The sequence below is a fragment of the Physeter macrocephalus genome, chromosome 8, assembly GCF_002837175.3.
Source record: "Physeter macrocephalus isolate SW-GA chromosome 8, ASM283717v5, whole genome shotgun sequence".
In the NCBI taxonomy this organism is placed as follows: domain Eukaryota; kingdom Metazoa; phylum Chordata; class Mammalia; order Artiodactyla; family Physeteridae; genus Physeter; species Physeter macrocephalus.
Genome location: NC_041221.1, coordinates 122,635,621 through 122,657,915, shown reverse-complemented (window position 1 = coordinate 122,657,915; position 22,295 = coordinate 122,635,621). Strand labels below are relative to the sequence as shown.

Sequence of the window (22,295 nt, the reverse complement as noted above, 5' to 3'; positions counted from 1 at the left end):
TTCAAGCACTATTTTTGTCACTGATCTCGTTGCTACAGACATTTGAGTGGAATAACTATAATTGTTGCAAAACTTGGGAACTGAAAATTACCCATGGAGTCTCTATTTATTTTAGACAATTCAGCATGTTAATCCAGATTGTCCCCAAGGCCTGTCCTCCTCATGGTTCTTGCCCGAATTTGCCACTAGTGCTAACATTATAAAAAGATACAGTGGGGGGCTTCCCTGGTGGCGCAGTGGTTGCGCGTCCTCCTGCCGATACAGGGGACCCGGGTTCGCGCCCCGGTCTGGGAAGATCCCACATGCCGCGGAGCGGCTGGGCCCGTGAGCCATGGCCGCTGAGCCTGCGCGTCCGGAGCCTGTGCTCCGCAACGGGAGAGGCCGCAGCAGAGGGAGGCCCGCATACCACAAAAAAAAAAAAAAAAAAAAAAAAAAAAAGATACAGTGGGTTAGGTTGAGCGGGTCACTAATGCATGGCGGTACCTATTGCACACGTGACAAGAGAGGAATAATAACCATGTAACTTCAAAAGGAACAGTCTCCTGTAAGCTAAACAAAGGAATAATACAAGTTCTGTCTAAATTATTGCCAACTTTGAAAATAGAGACCACAGCTCTCTGGTCTTATGTATCAGTGAAATTAAAAATCCACTGGAAAAATTCCTATCTGTATTGAGAAGGCATAAATATTATTTTTATGTTTTTTTAGTTGCCCATAGTAAATTAGCATGTTTAGATACTGACTGTCAATGAGCAAGTTGTACTGTATAACCCATACTTTCTCATTCCTTTTCGCTTTAGCAGTTCTCATGTAGACACTACATGGATCACATAAAAGTTCTTTAATTTATTGAGCTTTTCACTATCCACAGGCTCTCTCTGGGTCACCTAACGAGTAGTATGTCTTTTTTTTTTTTTAACAAAATACTTTATTGGAGTATAATTGCTTTACAATGGTGTGTTAGTTTCTGCTTTATAACAAAATGAATCAGCTATACATATACACACATCCCCATATCTCCTCCCTCTTGCGTCTCCCTCCCACCCTCCCTATCTCACCCCTCTAGGTGGTCACAAAGCACTGAGCTGGTCTCCCTGTGCTATGTGGCTGCTTCCCACTAGCTATCTGTTTTACATTTGGTAGTGTATATATGTCCATGCCACTCTCTCACTTAGTCCCAGGAGTAGCATGTCTTAAACACCACCTTATACCAATGACTCCCAAATGTAGAGTTCCAGTCCTACCTGTCCCTAACTCCAAATGCATATATCCAACTGCTTATTTGACTTTGCTACCTGAATGCTTAAAAGATATCTCAGATTAGTGTAGCCAAAACAGAGCTCTTTATCTACAGTCTTCTAGAACTTTTCTTTCCTCATCCTTCCCATTCAGTACATCACATCACTATCCACTCGCTTACTCAAGGCAAAAATCTCAGACTAATCTTAGACTTCTCTATTTCTTTTCTTCATGCCCTCCCAACACACACAAATAAACATCAGTAAAACACAGCTATTTATTCTGCCTCCAATATCCCTCTGTTCCTATCCCTCTGTTCACTTCTCTTTTCTCCACTACTAAGAGTGTGATGCCAACTGCTGTGTTCTTTTACCCAGACTACTTCAATAGCTTCTTTGTCCTTCATACCTCCTCCCTCCCCTCCCCACTCCTTTCCACCCCTTATTCTCCTCTCCTTTATTTCTAGGATAAACAGTCTCTGTATATCGTTTTACAGTGAATGGAGTCAGAGTTTTCTAAACTGCTTTCAAACAGAAAATAAGAATAGTGGAAATGGCATATTAATATTTTTATCTTACAGAGATTTTCAAGCTCAGAGAATAGTTTTACATACTGATCGATTTAAATGCAGACAGGGAATACACCAATACATTTCTTTTTTAAAAGATTTATTTATTTTTTATATATTTTATTTATTTTTGGCTACGTTGGTTCTTAGTTGCAGCACGCGGGATCTTCGTTGACGCGTGTGGCATCTTTTTGTTGTTGCACCCAGGCTCTTCGTTGTGCTGTGTGGGCTTCTCTCTAGTTGTGGTGCGTGGGCTCTGTAGTTTGCAGCACGTGAGCTCAGTAGTTGTGGTGCGAGGGCTTAGTTGCCATGCGGCACGTGGGATCTTAGTTCCCTGACTAGGGATGGAACCCGTGTCCCCTGCATTGGAAGGTGGATTCTTTACTACTGAACCACCAGGGAAGTCCCTCCCCATCAACACGTTTCTTGATGTGTAGTTCAGTGATTCTGGAAACCCTTCCATGTAACATAATCTCTAGCATAAACTGTTCATTCTAATTATTTTTAAGTCTGTTGTGTTATAACAATTCGATAGCTAATTATAACATTTATATTGCTAAATTATGTATCATTTTATTTTGGTTTACTGCAGATATAAGCCCTAATTAGTTCTAAATATTTAGGTACCTTTGGAGTTATACATCAAGTTAAGACTGAGAAGTACAATGTCCTCTCAATTATCTTTATTGTTCAATAATTTAAGAATAATGCAACTTAGAATAACTTAATTTTAAAAACGGGGGCTCATATTATTTCACTTACCTGGTATCAAGCAAATGTCAAATACGTTTACAAAGCAAAAGTAAACAGGCGGAGGAGGTGATTTTGTAATGCAAACATAACAAAGTTCTTTCGAAATGTATCAGCTATTTTATTGTGTTGTCGTTGTTGTTGTTTTGATGTATTTGTTCTGGGGCCATTGCGGGGAGAGAGGAGAGAGATCCAAAAATAGTGACATCTATGTATATTCCAAAGCTGAGAAGTAAAATCAATACTACTCAAGAAGCAACTTTGAGTGTGTCTATCTTAGTATATTTTCTTTTAAGCTTCTGTAGTGAACATCTAAAATTGTTGTAGTATACACAGATAATAATCAGTGAGGTTTTTCACATTGCTTCTGGAAAAACTGCTTTGTGTTCCAGTTTTAATTAGTGTATTATTATCCATTGCTAATTTGAGGGATTTAGTCTAGAATTAGCACACAGCTGCAGAGAATGCAAGCTCATGAATTGCTGGATTAGTTGGAGTCCATACAAAGGGGAAGGAGTAAATGAGGGAGATGCAACAAACCGTATCCTCCAAATAGCTCCTAAAATTTACCAGCTATTACCTATAATTTAAAAGTGAATTCCTTGATGAGAAGGAAACTGTCTTTCTATATTTGGTTTGTTTTATAATATAATAATAAAATATAGAATTACCTTCTTTTCTTTTTTGAAAAGAGATTTAATACACTCGGAAAACTAAAGAGAATAATTTAACAGACATTTACCTACCACCCAAATTTAACAAATATCATGGTGTTGCCATGTTTGCTGTAGAGTTTTCTGAAGGCAATACAACTTTGCAGAGGCAGTTTTAGTTGTCTTTCTAGTCCTTCTCATACCCTCCCTCATTCTTTGCTCACCCTCCCAAGATGTAGGCAAAATTCTGAAGTTAGTAAGGCCACTATCTTGGCTTTTATGCTTTTGCCAGGTGTTTGTAAATTTACAACATATCCAGTATTTTTTTTTCATGTTTGAAGCTTTTATAAATGATAACACACTATACATGTTACGCTGCTGCAACTTAGTTTTCTTCACTCAACACTATGTTTGGCTGACTGATCCATTGTGATACATATACAGTTCAGTTTGTTCATCTTAACAGCTGCAATAAAAGTCTTGTCCATGTTTCCTAGTGCATATGTGCTGGGATAGGAATTCTTCATAGCAGAGGTTTTCAAGTGGGCATGATGCTACTCCCGAGGGCATTTGGAAATTCAGGGGAGCTTTCTTTCTATCACAGTATAATCCATTTCTAGGTCTTCCATAATAAAGTGCCACAGACTGGGTAACTAAAACAACAGAAATTTATCTTCTCACAGTTGTGGAAACCCAAGATCCAGGTGTTGACAGGGCTGGTTTCTTCTGAGGCTTCTCTCCTTGGCTTATAGATGGTCATCTCTCTGTGTCTTCCTCGATAACATGACTGTATCCAAATTTTCTCTTCTTAAAGCAGCACTAGTCATATTGGATTAGAGTTCCCCCAAATGATTTTATTGTAACTTAATTATCTCTTTAAAGACCTTATCTCCAAACACAGTCATATTCTGAGGCTGAAGGTGTATATAAAGGTGTATATGCATGATTCAAGTTACCTACTCTGTGAAATGTTCCTCATAATATTTACTCATTTTTCTAATTATTCTTTATATATTCTGGATACTATTCTTTTATTATTTCTATATTTTTCAAATGTCTTCTTCCAGCATGTAACTTGACTTTAACTTTGTTTCTAGCATCACACTGAAGAATAGTTTAATGTAGTCAAATTTATCATTGTCTTCCTTTGTGTAAGTGGTATTTGAGTCATATTTAAGCCTTCCTTACCGGAAGGTCATAAAGATAGTCTCTTGCATATCTTTTAAAAGATGTAAAGTTTTGCATTTCAAATTTAGGTCTTTATCTAAATTTTTTTTGTTATTATGCAAGGTAGGAGTTTGTTTAATTTTTCAAGATGAATAGCCAGTTGGCCCATCACCATTTAATGAATTTGTAATCATTTTTCTACTTCTCTCAAATAATAACTTTCCCATTCAGTGCGGTTCTCTTTCTGAGTCCTCTACTTTGACCAATTTGTCTTTCTATGCTACCAGCTAGAAAGTCATAAATGCTATAATTTTTTGCAAAGTCTTGATATCTCCTAGGGAAATTGCTCCTTATTGTTTTCCAAAATTACCTTATTTTTCTTGGCCTTCACTTTTCCATTGGAATTAGCTTGCCATGTTAATGAAAAAGAGAAATTAGTGGATTTTCTTTGAAAATGAAGATGAATTTGGGAAAAAATATTCATCTTTCAATGTTAAGGCTTTCTATCATGAGCATATTATATCATTAATCCAGGCTTTCAAAAAATTGTCTTTTAGAAATTATAATTTCTTTGCATATTATGCTTTTTTTTTTTCTTTTGCTCTGTACGGGCCTCTCACTGTTGTGGCCTCTCCCGCTGCGGAGCACAGGCTCCGGACGCTCAGGCTCAGCGGCCATGGCTCACAGGCCCAGCCGCTCCGCGGCATGTGGGATCCTCCCGGACCGGGGCACGAACCCGTGTCCCCTGCATCGGCAGGAGGATTCTCAACCACTGCGCCACCAGGGAAGCCCCCATATTATGCATTTTTAATTAGCTTTATCTATATCTTAAAATGTTTATTGATATTATGAATTGTATCTTTTCATTCTCACATTATTAGATTGAGTAATTTTTAAATTTTGAATATTATTATTTTTTAAAAAATTTTATTTTATATTGGAGTATAGTTGATTAACAATGTTGTGTTAGTTTCAGGTGTACAGCAAAGTGATTCAGTTATACAAATACATGTATCTATTCTCTTTCAAATTCTTTTCCCATTTAGGTTATTAGGGGTTACTAAAAGGATGATTTTGATTTTTGAACATTGATCTTAGATTCCAGCAAAGTTACTCTAAATTTTCACTTTAGTTCTAACAGTTTATCTCTGGAGCTTCTTGGATTTCATATGTAATTTTATGTTATCAACCACAATGATCATATTATTTTTTTAAATAAAATCTTATACCTCTTTTTTTTTTGCATTGGCTAGACCTTAATAAAAATGTTAAATAGTATCAATTGGCATATATAACTTTTTGTCTGTCTTTTAATGAGAATGCTTTTCAAGTTTAACCGTTAAGTGTGATGTGTATTGTAGGTTTTTTATAGATACTTTTTGACATCCGCCAGCTCCTAGTTTGCAAATATCTTTTAAAGATTAATCTGTTTTGATTTTTACCAAAATTTTTCTGTGTACCTTGAAATTATCACTTGGTTCATCTCATTTAGTGACTTAATGTGGTGCATTTCATTGATAGTAGTTGAATTCCTGGGACTAATCTTGTTCAAGCTGTATTATTTATTGTTCTTTATGACATGACAGACTTGCTTTTCTTATATTTTATTTACATGAATTTTTATCAGCATAATGTTTCTGAATTTTCTTTTCTTTACTGTCCTGTCCAGTTTTGATTTTGTATCAAAGTTACACTAGTTTCAGCAAATCATTTGATTAGTGCAGCAGAGACATCTACTTACCTCCTAAAAATTCCCTCAATCTCTATTTTCCCTTTCTTCTCTGACAAGAGATATCTTGTGATATTCTGGAATATTTCCTGTTCACTTTTATCTAGATTGTGACCATGCAATAAATTTTAGTATGAATGTCATATTACTATGTAAAATGTTTCTCCTGGAATTATGCACAATATTGGAGTCTTATATGATGGCTCTCTATGCAGGGAGATATAAACAGAAGTGTTGCATGAGATTTTTCAGGAAGTTTTCTTAAAAGGGAAGGTATGCACTCTTATTCTTCTGCTTCTATCGGGCACATTGGACATGATTGCTAGAGCTCTGTCAGCCATACTGAATCATAACATGACCTTGAGAATGGAAGCCCACATACCGAAAATGGTGGTTGAGATTAGAACCTAGATTCTTGAAGATGCCATAAAGTTGTCCTGGCATGTCAGCCATGAAAAGTGTGTGTGTGTGTGTGTGTGTGTGTGTGTGTGTGTAAGTTCTCTCTTGTTTAAGCTCGTATTATTTTAAGGTTTTCTATAATACCTAATGCTTATTTGCACTCGTAATATTTTTCTTACTTTTATTTTAGTCACTGAAATAATTTGTTTATGATAAGAATTATCTATCCCTTAAAGTCTCGTTAACAATGTCCTGTAAATACTCTGGACTTAAGTTTGTAGTTTGTCTCACTAACTCCTGCGTCTGAGTTTTCTTCTCAGGAAAGGAGGCTGCTGGTAGTCATGGAGTTGCTATGCTCCCAACATCCGTGAAGTAGGTCTGCATGGTCCAGGGGTGGACTGTGATACTCAAGGAAGTATACTGCTCATACCTTCCTTCAAAAGAAGCTGCCAGGGAAGACAGAGGAGACAGAGCAACATCGTATGCTGAAGGCATTCCCTGCTTATTCTTTTTTTCCCTTCTTTATTCCTTCACAAGATTTCCCTCAATAACTTTCTTCCATGTTTAATTTCTTTAGGGATATACTTCTCAGAGAACTTGTCCTAACATGGAGTTAAGGCATTAAAAATGAGAAAGAGAGGCACTGTCATCTAAGCAAAGAAATGATCCACTTGGAAGATTACCTAGATAATTAGTAATAAAGTCAGAAGGTCTCAAATTACAAAGTAACAAAAGAATTGTAAAGACATCTGAGAAATACAGAGCCATAGTGGTAGGACTATGGCTCCTGTGTCTGCAGTTGGCCTCGAGTCCACTAGCCACCTTGGGCTTATCTTACCTGATCAGCATGACGTCACTGAGGAAATAGCTTCACGTGCCGCTCTGCAGGGTATCCATTAGAGAACTCCCACACTGGGCAGAAATAGCCCTCCTCTAGTACTTCTACCAGGCTCATGCATTGTCTGGGAGCAGTTCAGGGTATACATGGCCTTAGCAAGAATCCCAGGAGGGATCTGAGAATGAAGGTCAGCTGCAGTCTCTTAGTCAGTTATCTCTCCCCTTGACCTGGCAGCCAGTCCTCTCAAAGGGAAATCCGGGAGGCATAACTCCCTGACTGCCATACACCCTAAATTTCATTTTGTCTAATATTAATGGTAGAAAATTTATCCACATAGAATATTACACATGCTGTATTTGATATTACACTTGATATAACTGCTATTTCTACTACTAATTATCTGGTTGTTAGGTTATTGATTATCTAGATTACTTAGTGAATTGTTATTTGGTTAAATGTATGCCATTTTTCTTATTATTTCTTATTGTATTATATTCTATTTTTTATGTTATTAATATTGCTATACCATGTGCAATATCAGTTTCCTGGAATTTTATAAATGTAGCATCTATTCTGTTCCTCACAAGTAAATACTAGACTTTTTCTCATTTTCGAGGATGTAGAAATAAATAAAAAATAAGCATTCAAATAGAAGAGCTCTTACAATTATGCATATTCAATCTGAATCTCATAATGGAAAAGGAAATCTCAAATGGAAAAGTAATTCTCAGCAAATAATTGCAATTATGAAAGATATTGGGGGGGAGGAATCATAGTGAAAATAAAATATCCATTATCTCCCATTGTCTTTCAGGGACAGCAGACAAAAAAATAATTCCAGTCCATATGTGTAGAAATTGTGGGTACTAATGAGATAAGAACTAACTAATAAGGGCCTCTGTTTACTTCCACCAAAACCAATTCTGGTTGGAAATAAAATAGAAACTAAATGACACACCAAATCTGAAAATCTTGAGACTCTCCCTTGGAGACTGAAGTCTGTTTGTGAACTGATTTATATGTATTGATTATGTATATGGAGACAGAATATGATAGAGAGAGCAGCCTGGGTTAGAAGTCAACCAGAAGTAGGAGGAGATCTGTCCGAGTTGAAAGGTTTTAAGTCCTGCTCTTGCCTCTTTTCCACATTGCCTTGGAACAGTCTTTGGCTGTCTCACCTCCATGTAAATCAGGCTAGCTCTGCTTGCATTAGAGAGATACTAACAGGACAGCACAAAAGTCTACTGGGTAAAAAACTTATGGAAAGAAATAATTCAGATCCACCACCTTCAGCTCTCTCCAAAGTTCTGAATCCTTTCATTTACATTAAATACATAATATATAGATTTTAAAAATTATGCCTCTGCTCATGCTATAATCGAGTCCTTTTGAGTTTTTTTCCCTTGTCTCTCATTTTTCTTAGTTTTCATTCAAGTTGAATTATTCCTTTATGGGTGTAGTTACTTTTTACTGAATATCAGAAACTTTGAAGGAAACTTCCTCAACCAGATAAAGAACATTGATCTAAAACAAAACAAAACTATCTGCAGCTAACATCATACTTAATGGTGAGAAACAATGCTTCTCTTTTAAGATTGGTAGCACGGCCAAAATGACTACTCTTAACCATTTCTGTTCACTGGAGGTCCCAGCTAGTACAATAAGAAAAAGAAATAAAAGGCATCTAAATTGGAAAGGAAGAAATAAAACTGTCTCTATTCACAAATAACATGATGATCTGCATTAAAAATGAGAAAATCTATTAAACAGCTATTAGAACTAATGGGTGAATTTAGCAAGAGCATTGGGGACAATATCAATATATGAAAATCAATTGTTTCCAATATACTAGCAATGAAGAATTAGAAACTAAATTTAAATAACACAATGCATTTTACAATAACACCAAAATATGAAATAGTTTGTGATAAATCTAACAAAATATGTGCAAGATTTATATGTTGAGAACTATAAAACAATGCTTATAGATTAGAGGAGTTAATATTGTTAAGAAGTTAATTCTCAAAAGTGTTCTTTAGATTTGGTATAATCCCAATTAAAATACCAGCAAACTTTTTTGTGTGAAAATCAAATAGCTGATTATAAAGCTTACATGGAAAAAGCAAAGAAGCTGGAATGGCACCCCAAAAGCTGAAAGAAATAAAAATAGGAAGACTCAGAGTACCTAAGACCTATAGTGAGGTAAGTAATCAAGACAGTGAGGTAAAGAGAAAGGACAATCACATAGATCAATGGAACAGACTAAACAGTCCTGAAACAGCCAAGGCATGGAAGCAACCTAAGTGTCCATCCACAGATGAATGGATAAAGAAGATGTGATACATACACACACACACATGCACACACACACACACAGGAATATTACTTAGCTATAAAAAAAGAACAAAATAATGCCATTTGCAGCAACCTAGAGATTATCATATCAAGGGAAGTGAGTCAGACAGAGAAAGACAAATATCATATGATATCACTTATATGTGGAATCTAAAACAATGATACAAATGAACTAATTTACAAAACAGAAACAGACTCAGACATAGAAAACAAACTTATGGTTACCTAAGGGGATAGCGGCGGGGGGCGGGGGATAAATTAGGAGTTTGGGATTAATGTATATACACTACTATATATAAAATAGATAAACAATAAGGACCTCCTGTATAGCATATGGAACTATACTCAATATCTTGTAGTAACCTATAATAGAAAAGAATCTGAAAAAGTATATATATATATATGTATAAAAGTATATATATGTATATATAAAACTGAATCACTTTGCTGTATACCTGAAACTAACACAACAGTGTAAATTAACTATACTTTGATAAAATGGTTAAAAAAAAAATTTAAAAAACAGTCCTGAAATAGACCCATACATATATGGCCAATTGATTATCAACAAAGTTTCCAAGGCAATTTAATGGAAAAATTAGTATTTTCAATAGCTGTCATTGGAACAGTGGAGCCACATGCAAATAGATGAATGTCAACTCATACTTACACTTTAAGAAAAAGTTAACTTGAATTGTAGAATCATAAACCTTAATGTAAAACTTAAAATTATAATACTTCTTAAAAAAAACATGGAAGAAATCTTAGTGACCTTAGGTTAGGGGAAGATTTCTTAAGGCAAAACACAAACCATAAAAGAGGAAAGTGACAGATAGGACTTCAAAATTACCTCATCAAAATTAAAAATGTCTATTCTTTAAAAGACACTGAAAAGACACACCACAGAATAAGATAAGAATAGTTGCAAAATACATATCTGATAAAGGAACTTGTATCCAGAATAGATGAAGAATTCTCACAACTAAAGAGAAAAACAAAAATACCCATTAAAAATATGGAAAAAACATTTGAACATCAAAGAAGATAAACTGATAGAAAATAAGCATATGAAAAGAAATTTGACATCATTATTCATGAGGAAATTGAAAATTAAAACCACAAAAAAGATACCAATACACATTTATAATGGTTAACTTTTTTTAAATTAAAGAAACAACAACAACAACTTGACCATATCAAATGCTATCAAGTATGTGAAGCAACCGGAACTCTCTGGAACCCTCATACATTGTTGGAGGGAATGTAAAATGGTACAACCATTTTGGAAGTCTAATGAGCAGTTTCTTTAAAAGTTAAATATATACTTATCATGTGAAATCCCACTCCTAGGAATTTATCCAGGGGAAAATATATATACACACAAAAACTTGTGTGTGTGTGTGTGTGTACACACACATTCAAAATGTCAAAATCCTTTATTCAAAAATGCCAAAAACTAGAAACTTTTTAAATGCCCATGAACCAATGAATGATAAAATACGGTACGTTCATACAGTGGAATACTACTTAGTAATAAAGTGGGAAAAGATGATGGATTTATGTAAACATAGAGATGAATTTCAAATGCATTATGCTAAGTGAAAATATCCAGATTCAAAAGGCAACATTCTGCATGATTCCATTTATATGATATTTTAGAAAAGACTAAACCACACTGGCAAAAATCACATCAGTAGTTGCCATGGCAAAGGGTAGGGAAGGGAATTGATCACAAAGGGACTTGACGGAACTTTGGGGGATGATAGATTTTATATCTTTACCGTGGAGGCAGTTACATGAGTGTATGTGTTTGTCGAAGTTCATAGAACTGTACACTAAAAAGAGGGAATTTAACTGAATGTAAATTTACCTCAGTAAACTTAACTTGGAAAAAATCAATTAAGGATAAATATGATGTCATTTTTACATTTGTTTTTTAGTAGACAACTGGCAATCTGGGATCATTTTAATCACTAAAATTGAATTAAAGTGACTTGAGGCTGGTATCAGTCTCTGCAACAGCTGGTCTATAACCAAATAAACCTAATTCACGGAGTAAGAAAGTAGCCTTGAGGGTCCTAGGATTAGTGCATAGGTCTCCTAACCCTTGGTGGTCCCTATAGCTTTGCAGTTTGGTGACAAGTTTTACTGACTTCTTAGCCTCTCACTTGCCTATTCCAGAATTGGCAGCTGTCCTTAGGAGAAACTGTCCCCAAATGCTGGGCTTATTTCTCTAAATTTCTTGTCTTTTAATTAATTTTATTCCCCTGGTTATTTGCTCTTTGATGGTTATCTGGTATCTTTAAGTAGTTTTAATAATAATAGGAAGAAGAATATAAGAGTAATTATCCAAATTTTCTAGTCATTCTCATTGTGAGTGTTGGTTTAATCTACCTATTCCATCATTGTGCAGGGGAGCTCTGCCATTTTCAACATTCATCTTCCAATTCTGCCTTATTCCTATTTCTAATCAACAGGAAAAATGTGGATGTTTAGAGCAAAAGCTTTTGGTTTTGTTTTATTTCTTTTTGATCCATTGAATTCCATGCTCACATTCCATTGAGAAAACTTTAGTCTTGATCACGCATCTCTAAGGGAGTCTGAGAAATGTAGCTGTAGATGCACAGCCCAGGAAGAATGAGAGACCAACCACCTTTGCAACATCAGGCCACAAATAATATTCTAAATTAATTCTTTGGTTCTTGTAGCTCATTGACTCAGAGATCTGCTCTTCATTTGAATCTTTAGGATGATAAATATTTTTTCTTGTTATGCAGTATTTTTTCATATGCTTCATGATGAATTTTTAAAATTTATCCTATAATAAAGATATATTTATCTGGGCTCACCCTTTGTATACTCTCACGGCTTCTGGCCTATTCCTCCCCCTAGAGAGAAGATCATGCTCAACTCCTAGTCTAATTCCCAGAGTTTAGCAGGCTTTTGGCCACTACAGTCCTGCTGACCGAAGGTGAATTCTTTGCTTTGTCCTCACTGGCATTTGCGTTTTAATTCCTGAACATGCAACACCACATCCCAAAGCAACCCACTGACTCTCTGCCTGAATTTCTGTTTCAGTGGACCATCTCTTTCTGTTCAAAGTTAGAAATCATAGCTAGTGTGAAGGGAAGGAGGAGACAGCATTGTGCTGCCCCAGAATGTAGCACCCTGGGCCCTTAGAGCAGCTGTCTGGCATTGTCTTCAGTATAGACAATTTTCTGAGTCAGGGTTGAAGCAGTAGGAAGGAAATAGGGGACTTTAAATCACTTTTGGTAGACTGGATTTCCACTGTTTCTAATTGTACAAAACCTGAAGTGGTTTTATTTTTTGTTCCTTTAATTCTTAGATAATTGGAAACTTCTAGATTCTGGTATTAGTTAACTTCAGATCCAGGTTTGGTGACAACATATGAGTATTCATCCATTCTGATTTTTAGATAAAATATTTTAGTGGGAAAATTGGGATACGTTGGGTCAATGAAAGCTTTCCACATACCATTTTAAATCAGAATATTGTGTTTGGCTTATTTTACATGTTATTTTTTTTCACCACTTAATCTTGAATTATCTTTAGAAAAATTTCCAAATTCTTCAGCCTCCTTCTTCAGGTTTAGGGACACTAAATTTAAGCCTCCCTAATGTCTGTAGTACTTGGACAAACAAGATAAATAAAATCAAGGGCATAGCATTGCAACTGTGAATTGCATTATGTATTGAGAATGATTCACTATTTGGCAAGTCATATGAATAATAAGGAAGCATTAGAAATATCTGCTACTCATATCTGTACAAGTTCAAAAAACCGTATCACACAGACCAGAGACCACATTTTGTGTCAGTGACTGTTAAGCTCTAGATGCAAATTTTTAAGCATAAAAAGGGAACAGAGACAGAATCATATAACTATGAAACTTACTTTTGTGACGTTGTCTTGTTTTGTTTTTAAACCCAGTGAATCAATTTAATATGTTTTATTTGTGATAAAAGGAAAAAAAAAAGAGGTTAACCACTTAATGCATTCCAAAAAGAGGGTGAAAATGAAGCAGATTTTCAACTTTCATGGTTATTATTTGTGAGGCTATAATTATATCCTCTAGAATAATCATTATAATTCATATATTACATATACTTAACTCTCATCCTTTTGTGGCATAAAACATAATGATCCTTTCCACATCTACATAATAAACCTCCCCACCCCGTATCTTTACAAATCACTGTGACATAGCTCCCAAAGTAGACACTCCATTAACTTGATGAGTAAATAAATTAAAAGGAGTAGCCCTCCTTCCTAATTTATATGCTACTTAAAGGTGTTATAAAACATAACTTTCTTTTAATATTTCCAAGCACTCCACTCATCTAAATTAAATAAAATCCACATATTTGATGAGTAGAATATGCTATTTATATTTATGTATCAGTGACTGCTCCTTTTACAAGCTGCTAACCCATCCTGAAGTAAAGCAAACACAGAAAGTGCATGTTTATTCCACATTTTCGGAAAACCTACGGATGCACGTTGCTTCTACACGCACTGGCAGAATGCATTCCTTATATCTTGGAATAGGAAATTCACATACAGCCAGAGAGGAGGAGATAGTTCACATTTTCTTCTTTAGGTATAGTCTGTGTTGCTGTGTTTCCTCCATGTTTTTGCTTTTTATTCGGATTTTGTTTATTTGCTCCTCTGTGTGCTGGACGTTGTGTTTTTCTTTTTAATACTAATGGGATGTTCTTAAAAGGCTATCCTGCCAACGAAAATACTTAAGCTCTTGTTTTTACCTTTTCAAACAATATCCCACTTAATTTTCCTAAAGTCACTAGGCCTTTGTGGTTTTTTCCCACGTGTTCCTTGAGAAGTTTGGCAGATCTGGAATTTTACGAGGGGAACTGCACTCCGGGTTTCTTTTTTCAAATCATGCTTGCGGAGAAGTTTTTTTCCGCTGCTCTCCAGGTTCAGGTCACAAGCCCTCCTTGCAGCGTGTGGGGAGGGGAACCAATTGGAGTGCGTGCTGGGGCCGCAATGCCCTTTTCTTTCCGACGCCGCTGCTCTTTCTGAATATGCTGGGCTTTTAAGGCGTTGTTGAAATCCGCTCCTGCTTGACTCCTACAGCTGGTTTTGATCAGGCCCCTCTAAAGAGGAAGTTTCAATTAACACAGCTCCAAATGTGCTCTGGAGGTGTATTTTTATGACTACTCAGCTAATAGCACTCTTTGTTCCTAGTGGTGTGTGACTCCTTAACAGACTGAGCCATTTGTGTGAGTCACCAAGTGACTTTACAGCAAGGCTAGGCTTTGCCAAAACCAGAAGAATGAAGCAGGCCAAATTGAATTAGTTGTTGAAACGCATTAATTTATGCTAGATAAATGTTATTGTGGTCCCGTGGGCAAGTCCTCCGGTCATAGGCTTTATGAACTATTTGCAGCAAGAGGGCTTGTGGCAGTCAATCAGCTCCAGCAGGACTTTACAAAGGATGTAGAATCACTGACTCCGTCTTACTCCCTTAAATTTCTTCCGCCTTTCTCCCCACATCGCTGTCTTCCATGGAGACAGCTCACCATTTTGTACACGGTTTTGTGATATTTAACGTATAAGCAGTTGGATTAATGATTTGTGTTGGCTTTGCCTGACTCTGGTGGAGACGTGGCCATCTATTATGCCTGTGGCCCTCGCCACAGGCAGCTGTGTGTTTATCATTCCAGACTGCAGATCTCAGTGGGTACAGAACTCTGGCTTAGCACCAGCTTCCGGAGTCTGTGCAGCTGTGCAGTGAATGGAAACCTCGATGCCTCAAACACAGCACACACCACCAAGTCCTGACAGGGCTGTTTCTCTTCTGGGGAGGAATTAGATCCACTTAAGGCTGGATTATTTCTAGAGTAAGAAAAGTAGAAATAAGTGTTTTCTGGCTGCAAATTGTGGCAAGTGAGAGATGACGCCAAGAAAGAATTATGCATAAATGATAGTGTTTAAACTTGTTTTCATGTGTTTAGATGTGTCTCTTCCAAAAAACTGACAAGGCCTCTTTGTTGGCATTTTTTCAGAGAGAGACCACTCACACACTGAACAATTTCTTTGTAAAGAAATAATTGCAAATCACTGGTGTCTAGGCAGGTGATAACCAGTTTACCTTAAACATGATCTCTTGCAAAATCTAGGGCAAACAACTGGCTGGGCAAAGAGTAATGAATCACTGCCACCCCACTTCACGACCACCAAAAATGCCTGTGCGTCAAGGCCCCCGCATATTTAATGCAGTGGATAAGGGATGGGCTTTGGAGTAGGTTTAAATAGTGATTCTGCCTCTCACTGGATTTCAAGCTTGAGCAAATTGCTACTCTCTTTGTCTTCACATGTAAAATAGAGATAAGAGTAATACCTACTTTTGCGGAATGTTAAGATTAACGAAGTTCATAGATGTAAACCATTAATTAAGTAAATGGGGTACAAGGTAAACTCTCAACAAATGATAGTTTCTATTAATTATTGTTGTTATTATTATTGCTGCTGATCTAAAAGAAGAAAGTCTCTGATTCTATTTCAGTTCCCGAGTGGCTTTTGGAAGGAGCTGCTGGTACAGGAGATGTTGCCTTTTTCCTGCCATAATCTATATACACCTGAAGAATATTCAAGAATATTCAAGAATATTCTATTCAGCCCATTGACCTTGACCTATCTAGCTTTTGGTCCTCCTCTACTCTGCCATGTTTGTTTTTTATACTTGAAGACAGCTGCTGTGGCACTCATCTTAATGTGAGAGCACGACAGGTGCTCATCACATTTCTGGTGAATTCAGTTTCATGTTGACAGATGCCCATGTGTGTATGCTTACATGTGTAGACTTCTCCAGGGTGAAATTTTCTCTAAAATTCAGCATAAATTCCCAAGATTAGACAAGATATCTTTTTTAAATTAAAAAAGAAAAAAATGCTGTTGTCCCTTTTGCACTGGAAAAGAAAAAAGAAATAATGCAATCTACTCCCCGGGCCTTTAAGCTTTCTGAATTAATTCAGTCCTATGAATGTTGCTATTAGCCGAGTTCCCAACTAAAGCTCATTCAGCTGTTTGAATTTAATCTATTGTTTGCTCTGCAGTCATTATCTAGTTACCTGATTTAAAAGACAAAAACATAGGGCTTCCCTGGTGGCTGCAGTGGTTGAGCGTCCGACTGCCGAGGTAGGGGATGTGGGTTTGTGCCCTGCTCCGGGAAGATCCCACATGCCGCGGAGTGTCTGGGCCCGTGAGCCATGGCCCCTGAACCTGTGCGTCTAGAGCCTGTGCTCCAAAACGAGAGAGGCTACAACAGTGAGAGGCCCGTGTACCGCAAAAAAAAGAAAAAGACAAAAACATAAGTTTAGTCAAAACTTTCTAACCTATGTGTGTGGGTAAGTACATTAAGAAATTTTTATTTGTCCTACTTTCCATTTTCAGTTGGACTGCCATTTTAATTGGACCAGATCCTGTGTCTTCTCAAATTCAAAAAATGTCTAGTATCTTTTTCAATATGTACCTTCTGAATATTACATAAAATGATATACACAGCTTATTTTCTCATGGCCAATCTAACTTCCTAAGTCATCAAACAGAATTTTTCATCCTATGGGCTTTTTACTGAGTTCCTAAGGAACGTTACAGTAGTCTCCACTTATCTGCAGGGGATATGTTCCAAGACCACCACCCCACCATGAATGCCTGAAAGCGTGGATTGTATGGCACCCTATATATACTGGTTTGTTTTTTCAATACATACATACCTAATTAAATTAAGTTTAATTTATAAATTAGGCAGAGTAAGAGATGAACAACAATAACTAATAAAATAGGACAGATAGAGCAATGTACTGTAATAAAAATTATGTGAATGTGGTCTCTCTCTGTCAAATAACTACAAATTTAATGCCTCTTCTGTCTTAACTAAGCACTTATCATGCACTGTAGCCGTAACTTTTGTAGCTGGAAGTGTGACAGCAAAATTAGCACAGATTTCTTTTTGCTTCTTCACCATTTCACAGATAGAGAATTTATTCTTACATAGATCTTAATAACCTCAGCATACAGCTTTTTTTTCCTTTCATTATTAAGATAATAGCTTTCACCTTTTCACTTAAAAGAAGCAGTTTATGGCTTCTCGTTGGCAGATCGGAATCGCCAGCATCACTACTGTTGGGCTTTGGGGCCGTTAGTAAGTAAAATAAGGGTTACTTGAACAGAAGCTCTGTGATACCATTTGTTGATCTGATAACACAAGCCTGATACGAACAAGGTACACTGGACAAGAGGATGATTCACGTCCTGAGCAGGACAGTGGGGGACTGTGTGAGATTTCATTGTGCTACTCAGAATGTCGCACGATTTAAAAACTTAAGAATTGTTTATTTCTGGAATTTTCGGATCTTGGTTGACCTTGGGTAACTGAAATCAAAACTGCAGAAAGTGAAACCGTAGATAAGGGGGACTCATGTGAGTATAATCTAATGCAGAAATAGTTGATGGGCTATTTCAAATACCTGAGCTTTTCAAAAATCTGCCATCCTTCATACTAAAAGCTCCATAAAAGCAGGGATACTGACTGTCTTCTCACTCCCTAGTTTAGTCTCAGGGCCTGGAACGGTTCTCTGACACACAAGCCCTGAGGTATTTGTTCACGTAATTATCTAGTTAGTGAGAAGCGGTTGAACAATAAACTGACTCTATTTCTTCTCCATATTTCTGACTTTTCCATCAAGTCATGTTTTATTTTTTCTTCATTCAGATAAAACTTTTTTTTTTGCTTCTTTAACTGTGTAATTTTTACTATTGAAACCACCTCCTCAAGGATCAGTTTCTATGAATAAAAAACAAATTAGAACTGATAGTATTGTTTTATAGTAAATATACCGTGAAATTTGCATAAGAATTGGTCTCATCCCAAGGATGCTGAGTTTTAAACTACAACCAATTTCTCCTGACAATTTCTGAGTGGCTCAAACTGCTAAAACAAGTCCTTGGTATGTTAACAGGCTGTAGTCCAGTGGGTAACGTCACGAAGAGCATTTGTCTGGGGCCAGGAGTCATGGGGGTTCTTAAGCTTCTCTTGGAGATGGTTAATCAATAAAAGTTCTGTGCTTGGGATTTTGTACATTTTGTTAATTAGGCCAAAGCAATAGGCTTTTGTGGCAATTATTCAGACGGTGATGTAAAAAGATAGCCAGAAAAACAAACCTCCGTAATCCACTTACGTCTCACAGAAGCCAAAGGGTTGGAAAAGCCTATTAACAAGCTCCCTGCCTGTCTGTTTGGAGACGTTGTTAAATCAAGACTCTCAGCACCTGAGGCGGTCTGTTAATAAAGATCATTTGTAGCAGATATCTGTTCTACTAAGAATGGACATAAAACGGCATAATTTAAAACATGTCAATAACTCAAGGCAAAAATGCCAAACATAGTCTGTTCTGTCTTCATAAAATGGAGCCAAGTATACACAAGAAAAGTGCCAGGAAGACTTCTGCTGACTGAGTTTAGAGATTGTTCACGATGAATAATGTGATTCTTCAAGTTAAAACGACCTCATGGGTGGGTATCTCTGTGTTTTTTGTGCAGTAAACTCAAGGGATCTTTTCTATTTTAGGACCAGTGAGATTCCTAACCTCCAATCCCAGAAGATGCCTGGAAACCTGTGCCCTTTGCCAGCCTCGTGAATTCATAATAGCTTGTGAGTGCTTAATTTTTGTCTTTTTGTCTTTCTCCTGAGTGGCGTTTACGGGTTGTTTGGGAACAGATCTTTATGGACACTGAGCTAGGGTTGGAATGTCTTAGGAAGATTCACTAAAAAATCTAAAACCATGGAACACCATGTCACCCCTTGTTTTACACATTTGATTAAATATGCTAGTCATTTCAATGGCTGTGTTGTATTTTCAACACAACAACAAGGGTCAGCAAGTCAATATTTCTCCAGCATTTCTCTGGCACTTACTGTATTGCGGTGGTGAATGCTGACTGAAGGCATTCTCAATGAGTGCTTTGGAAGGATGAGAAGAGGACATAGAATGGATGACAGTGCATTACTGCAGGTGTGGACTGAATCCTGCCATGCTTAACAGGCCCCCCTAGATTACAATTTAACATGCTGTGTCTCCCACATCAGGTTTGGGTAGATGGTTGAGTCTGAGTGATATTATCTGCTCTATTAGAAGGCCTCTCATGAAGTGAGTGGTGGTTTTAATTAAATCCAATAGGTTGAGAAGAGTGGTTTGGCAGTTTCAATTGATTTATTGTGTTTGTGACATCTGGGCCTGATTTATCATATTGACTTGAAGAATTGTTTTTGGACACTCACCCTACATATTTTCATTCTGGTTTAGGAACTCACAGCTTATTAATTTGTAGCATTTTAAGTCTACTGTAATTTTATATTTCTCTATGTATTTTTCTTATTTTGGTAGGATAGTGAACTATTGAATCCATCTTGTTAAAAATGTGACTGTTTGAAAGCATGAAGTTTTGTGGGTCTGTGTGTATGACAGGGCTGCTTAAAAGTAGTACTGGGTTGAAATTCATTATCATCATCCCACCTAAATTTGTGGGAGGAGAGAGTGAGAGTTTGACAGTTTTTTCCTTTAATTTAGTCTATAAATTGATCAGCTGTTTGCTCTGTGTTATTATGGCTTTCTAAATTTTAAAGTTTGGATTTTAGATATAAATGTGAACCCTAAGTCATAGAAAGTTTGTTTTTAATTCTGAAAATAGTGAGCAAGTTCAGCTGGACATTACAGCCAAGTGTCCCCTAACCTACATGTTACTATAGGCAAGTCAGTTTTAGAAAGTCTCCATTTCAAACTCCACAAAGCATGTGTAAGAAAGGATGGGAAAGAAGGGAGGAGAGAGAAGAGTCAAGCTGTAATTTCTGCCAAAGGAGGAGGGCAGAGAAGCAAGCAGGTCCCAATCAGCTTGAATGCTTTGCTAGTGTATGAATGAGTGGTTGCACATCCCGGATTACAGACACCGTAATGATGTGCATGGCTCCCAGCATTATAGCTCTCTATTTCCTACAGCTGAGGCCACTTAGCCCCTACCTGAACCCCCAGCCCAGCCAAGGTTCTGGAACAAATCAGGGAATGTAAGGAAGTCTAGGTAACTCTCTCAAGCAGATCAACTTCAGGTCAGCCTGTGGATTAGCTCTCTTTGAGCTTCTCCCTCGGCGTTAGAGACTGGACACTGCCATTGTTCTTTGTAATCAGCCTGTAAGGGAAGTTTAGTCCACTTAGAATGGCTTCCTATTTTTCATTCTTGAACCCACATCTCTATCTCTGTAGACTATCCTGTTTGTCTTCATAGATTATTTTCCAAAATACGCAGAGTACTGCTCTGAGACCAAAGCTGGGACATGACATGTCTTATACTAACCACCTGTTGCTTGCTGCCGACTCCACTGAAGACCACATACTGTCCAGATGTTTCTCTGTAGGCTACAGACTACTCATTGTAGTCTGTCCCATTAAACTAGGCTCACTCTTATATAGGTGATTATACCTCTTAATGCATAGCATGATCTTTAGTCTTTCTTTTAAAACCCTGATTTTTTTTCATTTCCTCTTGTGAGGTTATCGGTTTAAATAGAAAATGATTGCTCATAGCTCTGTAGGGTTGATTTGAAAACTTTTACTTTATTCTCCATGGTACCTGAGTTGCTTCAGATAACTCATGAACTTATGTGGTTTTCTGGTAGCTGTTTAGTATAATTTTCCAAACTGGATGAGATAGGATGTGTTAAAGGAGGCACTTAGTGATCATCCACCTATATTTCAAACATAAACAGGCACGGATTTTCAGCCCAGCATAAAATCTACAGGAAAAAACCTCATCCATATTAAACCTAAGTAGGAATAGGAAATAATGCCAAATTTCTTTTTTTTAAACAGCTTTGCTGAGATGTAATTTACATACCATTAAATTCACCATTTAAATGTACAATTCAATGATTTTTAATAAAATTTTACAAAATTGTGCAGGCTTCACCAAAATCCAAGTTCAGAACATTTTATCGCCTCAAAATAGCCTCATCTCAAAGAGATAATTAGTTAAGATTTTATGTGTGATTTTTCTTAAGTTAATCATAGAATGATATTTTGTAAGTTAGGAAGAAAGTATAAAGAATATTATATGTTTAAAAACAGCATATTGGAGTGCTCTCGTGGTTGGTTACTTCAGATGACCTGGTTGCCTTGATCCAGGGATATTAGGCTCTGCAATGCTTCCTGTCCTTCACATTAAAAAAATCTGAAAGAATTTTGAAAATAATTCGTTCTAAAGTCAAATAAGTCTATATTGGGCAAAAGTATATCATGTATTAGAGAGATGGAAAGAACTGTGGCTTCTGTGGTAAGTTCAGATGAGGAAACACATCCTCATTATTAAACCATCAATCTGAGTTACCTGTGCACTGGGCTCCCTGATCCTGTACCTGTACGCTCCTGTGCCTGCAAGGTAAACACCAAGATTTCTGGAGCCACATTTCCCAATAGACTGCAAAGAGCTGGCCTTGAAAGTACAGCATGAAGAGAAGCTGGAAAGAGCATTCTCAGCAGTGGTAAGTGTACATTTCTTCACTGTCAA

The 22,295-nt window shown here is 36.8% G+C and overlaps 1 long non-coding RNA gene across 5 annotated transcripts in view; it reads left to right on the top strand.

Annotated features, from left to right (window-relative positions):
• The window catches only part of LOC114486756 (uncharacterized), a 366,895-nt gene that overhangs the window by 307,671 nt on the left and 36,929 nt on the right, over positions 1-22,295 (top strand). For all 5 annotated transcript variants that reach the window (XR_008618106.1, XR_008618109.1, XR_008618108.1 and 2 more), the window contains exons 5-6: positions 19,309-19,392; positions 22,167-22,269. This is a non-coding gene — a long non-coding RNA (uncharacterized lncRNA). The remainder of the gene's footprint in view (positions 1-19,308; positions 19,393-22,166; positions 22,270-22,295) is intronic.